Source organism: Pundamilia nyererei, unplaced genomic scaffold (assembly GCF_000239375.1).
Source record: "Pundamilia nyererei isolate P.nyererei 1_Seehausen unplaced genomic scaffold, PunNye1.0 scaffold00110, whole genome shotgun sequence".
Classification (NCBI taxonomy): domain Eukaryota; kingdom Metazoa; phylum Chordata; class Actinopteri; order Cichliformes; family Cichlidae; genus Pundamilia; species Pundamilia nyererei.
This window is the reverse complement of record NW_005187511.1, coordinates 409266-414740: the sequence shown is the minus strand read 5'-3', so window position 1 is coordinate 414740 and position 5475 is coordinate 409266. Positions and strand designations below refer to the sequence as shown.

Here is a 5475-nt window from a genome sequence, read left to right as displayed (position 1 = left end):
CCCCCCCCAACCTTTATTTTCCCAGATAAATTATTCTAACTTTTGCAATCTCCACCATTTCCCTGGGAGCACCATAATGTTGACGTTTATGGTTAAAAATGAATTAGCTTAATACTCAAGAGAGTTCTACAAAGTTTTGTACACATAATCATACACTCCTTGAATGTTTATTAGTCCCAATGCAGTCCTCTATCCCTCAATGAATTAATAGCTATAGGCTGATAAATCTGAGTCCAGAAATGTTTTTTATAGTAATTATTATCCACTGAATCATCTGATCCCTTGACTTTTCCTCAAGCACCGTCATGAGACTAACCTTTTTTTTTTACTTCCTACCAAAATGTCTCATCAGCTATTGGATGGATTGTGGTAATATTTGGTACACTATTCTTATCTATGGACTATGAACATTTTATTCCTTTGATCTTTCACCTTTTGGTTACAAAACTTTGTTGATGTAAATCTAGTCTCACTAAAATAATTCCATAAAACAAGACTCACAGTATTATTATTTGTTACAGGAAAAAAGTTGTAATATAAAAGGCATCTCCTATTATAGTCTCTTCAGGATCTATCATGCATATGTGTTGTAGTCTGGCAGTTGTAATCCCGGCCCACCCACTTTCTCTGTTGACTAGTCATCAATGCTCAAGCTAGGCTAGATCCCAGGTCTTGACTTTTTTCCAGGTTTACCAGAATTCATGCCAGTGTCCTTGAAACTACACTGGACAGACGGGGTTGCAGACCACCTCGCTGCTCCGCCTGCTGTCGGACAGGACACACGGATGTACTCAAAAGTCCACAACATGAGAGTACTGTAAACACACCAACTAGTGCATATGTGCATTTAAAATGATTTTGTGTCTTATTATAACTACTCACAAAAATAGGCATTTTGTGTTTTGGGGGGCTTTTTTTTTTTGTTCTTCTTATTCCAGGGGATAATTAGTCAAAGACAGACAACCTGAGATGTTTCCAGGTCTGCTACAGTAAAGGCCTGACAGGAAACTTTCTCTAAAACATCAGAGAAAAATGTCATATTTGGATATCAACCCTTAAAATCAAAGAGAAAGGGTTTATTTTTAGTCTTATCGTCTTGAACCTGACATTTAAAAATGAATGGAAAGGACTCCTCCATAGAGGAAGGAGATGTGTGCAATTCTCTATAGGCTGGACCAGAGTTCATGTTTTGAGTTTCTCAACTGGAATCAAGGTGATGCTCTGCTTTTGTTTAAGCTTCTTAAGGCTCCGCTATATGCAGCAAGATCATAGCCCTTTCCTCAATGTTCTGAGAAGCTATGGTGGATGTATGGGAAATCATGGGGTACACACTGGATCAAAATAGTAATGACTCTTTAGTTGCCCTGGAAATGACAAGGATATAAGTTGATTGGTGCTTGAATGCAGGCAAATGCAGTTGTGCCATAGTATCATACAGCTGTATAGGCCCAACTATGTCTGAGCCACACTGCATGTGAGTGTGAGCATGTGCCTGTACCCATCCCAGCTTGGAAACAGAAGCATGCAAATTATGGTTTGGTACTTATGGTTATATTTATTTTGCTTTCTAGAGTTGTGCGTGCATGTTTAGGTGTGGTGTCTGTTTTTCCTTGGCTAAGTGACACAGGCATATGGTATGTGGGTGTTTGGCAGATGCTTGTAATCACTGCCTAGCTTTGCATTCGCATGTGACTGTTTTCACAAGAGATTCAGATTGCTACCGAGGGCAATTTGCTGCTTTTTTGTTTGTTAAAAAAGAAGATGCAGCTGTGAGCTCACAGGGTGCCCTGGGTGTCCTGTAAAATGTTGGGTGCAGTGAAAAGGAAAAGGTGGGCTACTGAAAAAAATGAGGGGACTGAAGTTAAATGTGTTTGGTAGGGTTGGCGTGGTGGGTGCTACCAAATATGCAAATAAATAAATAAAACAAAAAAACAAAGACACTGTCCCAACCCTTTTCTTTTGAGACCATGAGGTGTCTTTTGTAAAATCTGGAAATAGCCACACACAGTCAGCTGTCTAAAAGCTCAGTCACACTAGAGTAAAAATAAGACTGCATGCTCACTGCGACTAGAAACAATCTGTACTTGCCTGGTGATTGCACTGATTTTTTTCACACTCAGTGACATATTGCAAGTAGTTGCTGCAACCAAGTGAATACCCAGAGGTTGAGCTTGCAACACAGCAGCCTCTGTCTGAACCATCCCGGTCTGATTTGGACACACTGAAATCCCTCTCAGACAGTTTGCAAATAATTGCCATTAAATTTAAGGATAAATGCAATTTCCAACATGTTTCAATCAAACTAAGTCAGTCTGCACTGACTCTACATGATATCTATTTGTCTGATAGACGTCACTTTGCAATAGGTGACTCAACTCAGCTGGTTGCCAGGTATTTGTATTGTGGTTATTGTGTTACCGAGCATCCGTGTCATTTTGCACTTGCTGTCCCGCAGCAACTGTGCCACTATTTGTTGAGGAATTCCTGAAATTCTGTTTCAGATCTACGAGGTTCTGCCTCGATATTGAATGTAAGACGTTTATTTCTGTGTATGTAAATGACAATCAATTTGCGATTTTTGATGATTTCTAACGGTTACCAGTTGGTCCCAGACCAAAAGGAATGAGATCACTAGGTCATTGCACAAAGCTTCAACCATTTTGGTCAGTCAGGTCAGTCTTTGTCGTGAGCTAAGTGAACTGTTGCGGTTCGCTTGTGGGGTGGTTGTGGCTCAGGAAGTAATTGGAAGGCTGGTGGTTTGATCCCTCTGTGCATGTGCATACCAAATCATGCTTGGGGAATATACTGAACCCCAACCTGCTCCCATAGTGTTCATCAGAGTGTGAATAACATAGACTTTATTTATCGCACACTGGGAAAATTCAGTTGTTACAGAAGCACAATGGTCAGCAAGAAAAAGTGAATTAGGGATATATTAGACACATTAAAAATGTAAATAAATAAGAAAAAGGTATAAATTATCTTTTTAAAAGGCAAAAACTTGAATATGTGTAATGCACATGAAGGAGCTGTGATAGCACTCTGCAGTTTACAGCTGAAGGAGCTGCTCAGGGCCTCTACAGTCGAATGCAGCGGGTGAGAGGTGTTGTTCATAATGGATATGAGATTGGCTAACATCCTCCTCTCACCCACCACCTCTATGTAATCAGGGGAATTGTCCAGGACAGACTGGCCCTCCTTACCAGTCTATTAAGCCATATGTGTGTAATGTGTATGAATGTTAGACAGAAAGCACTTAAGCATAGAGAAAAAAATCTGGTGTGAATGGCGCTTGTAATAAACACTTTGAGTGCTCAAACAGGGCAGAAAAGTATTGTATAAGAACCAGTCCATTTATTTGCTGTATACATCTTGTTATCCACATCTTGTTATTTAAAAAAAACAATGTTAACTATCTGATACAATTTTGTTAACTTGGAAAACTAAAGTAAATTAATATATTGATGCAATATTCTTATTTTTAGTATTTGATTGTTGAATGAAATGACTAAAACTAATAAAATCAAACTAACCCAAACATTTTCAAACAAGAAAAACTAAACTCTTCTCTAAAGAATATGTTGATCCAACAGATGACTAATTCGTGGTTTTTTTTTTTTAAAACATTAAAGGTTTGTCATTCAGAAATGATTCCACCATCTGTTACATCTGTATGCCTCTAGCATACATGAGTCATCGCTGAAATTTCAGACGCAGGTGTAAAAGGTTCAAGAAGCATTTAACTATTCAAAGTGTGTTTAGTAATTATTTTTGCTTTCCTAACACATTTGAACATGAGAAAACGCCTTAATGTTTTTTGTTTGTTTGTTTTTTTCGCCCTGTGGGAGTTTATGAACAAAGAACAGCTGACATCAGCTGCCCCAGCTCCCCTTTAGAGACTGCCAAGTGCACATACCTTTTATCTAAATCTGCCTTTGCACATTATGTTACAGATACTTGCATTGTGATTTAAGCCCCTAAAACAAACAGTGCCATGAGAACTGCGCTGTCAAGGGACCTTATATCGACTCTGTGCTCAAGGTCGCACATTTATCAGTGGGTGACCTTGATCCCTGCACAGAGCTAATGGCACACTGTTCACAGTGTAGCAGATAGAAGGATGTGGCTTACAGTGGATGGCAGTCTTGTGTGATTTATGATGTCAAACTTCATGAATCTGTTCTTTAACCAGCTTATCTACCAGCTGCACCAGCAGCACTATGCACATGAAAATTCTGAATCTGATATGAGCTGTGCAGACATTCACTGTACAGCCCCCAGTGCAACCAAGACAGACCCTCAAATAGCCTCCTTCACAATGGTGGTGGGGCAAAGTGATATTATCATGTCAAGAATATATCCAGTCATTTTCCTTTGAGGGAGACATGTGAAGTGTGCCTAATGTTTTGCGAGAGGGAGGGTAGGAGAATGGGAAATCTCACTGAATTACTACAGAAGAGCGCTCATCCTTGAGGAATTTCAGGTCGTCCTTGTGAAAGGCTACCATCTTACACACACACACACACACACACACACACACACACACACACACACACACACACACACACACACACACACCAGCCCCCCACCGCTCCTCCTGCATCCCTGTCTCCACCCCTTCCAACGAAAACCCCCCTTTCCATCCTCCCTCCACCCTCCGCTTGCAGATCACCGTATTGGTCGCTGGGATGGAGCGGCGACTGCGCTCCAGCGAGCGGTTAGCGCATGATCATGCGTTTGGCCGGTCCTTGCGTGGGATGCTGTACAAGTCCGCGGAATAAAAGTGGACAGGTGTAACGCGCCTTGTTGAATGGGGGAGGCTAAGAAAAACGCCAAGACACACTCTCATCTTACCTTATTCGTGAGCGCACAGCAGCCACTGGCTGCGCCCCGTATCTGCAGCCGTGAAGGGTTTCCCCCCCCTCCCGTTGTAATATTTATGACAAAACGGAGGCAAATTATTCCGGTCACGTTTTTGGCTGACAGCCGGCTGTCCTGGAGAGCGCTGGAGTGAATCGGGGGTCCAGTGCTCGAGAAAGCGCAGCGCACCGACACCTGCAGTAGGATGTAAAGGGAATTCCCATTAACCAAGCTGGTAAGTTTAACATCTGTCTAAGGCACTTTTTCTCCTTAGACTTGCTTTTATTAATTCCTTGTATCTTAGGGATAAGATACTAGTCTCATTTGACTAGAAAGGTTTTGGGCTGTCAAATGGATACTGCAAAATAAAACAAATGCTGGGTCTCTTATGGCGGGATAAGACAGTTTTATTGCATCTTACAGGCAACAATAACAAATCACCCTGGTGTCAGAACAGCACATTAGGGGGATCCTTTTAATCGCTTTTTTTCGTTCTCAAATATAAAGTGATCAGCAGGACAGCAATCATTCAGTTTGTGACGGTGGAGATAGGCTTCATCGTTCTGTTCAGTAACAGCAGACAATAAGTTTCTTGTATTGCAGTAAAAAATATAT

At 41.1% G+C, this 5475-nt stretch overlaps 1 protein-coding gene across 1 annotated transcript in view; it reads left to right on the top strand.

The window, feature by feature from the left end:
• Window positions 1–4676: 4676 nt before the first annotated feature.
• Window positions 4677–5475, top strand: part of LOC102204895 (probable G-protein coupled receptor 22) — a 17445-nt gene continuing 16646 nt past the window's right edge. Inside the window, exon 1 of the mRNA XM_005741369.1 lies at window positions 4677–5095. The gene's annotated coding sequence lies outside the window, so the exon portion shown is untranslated. The remainder of the gene's footprint in view (window positions 5096–5475) is intronic.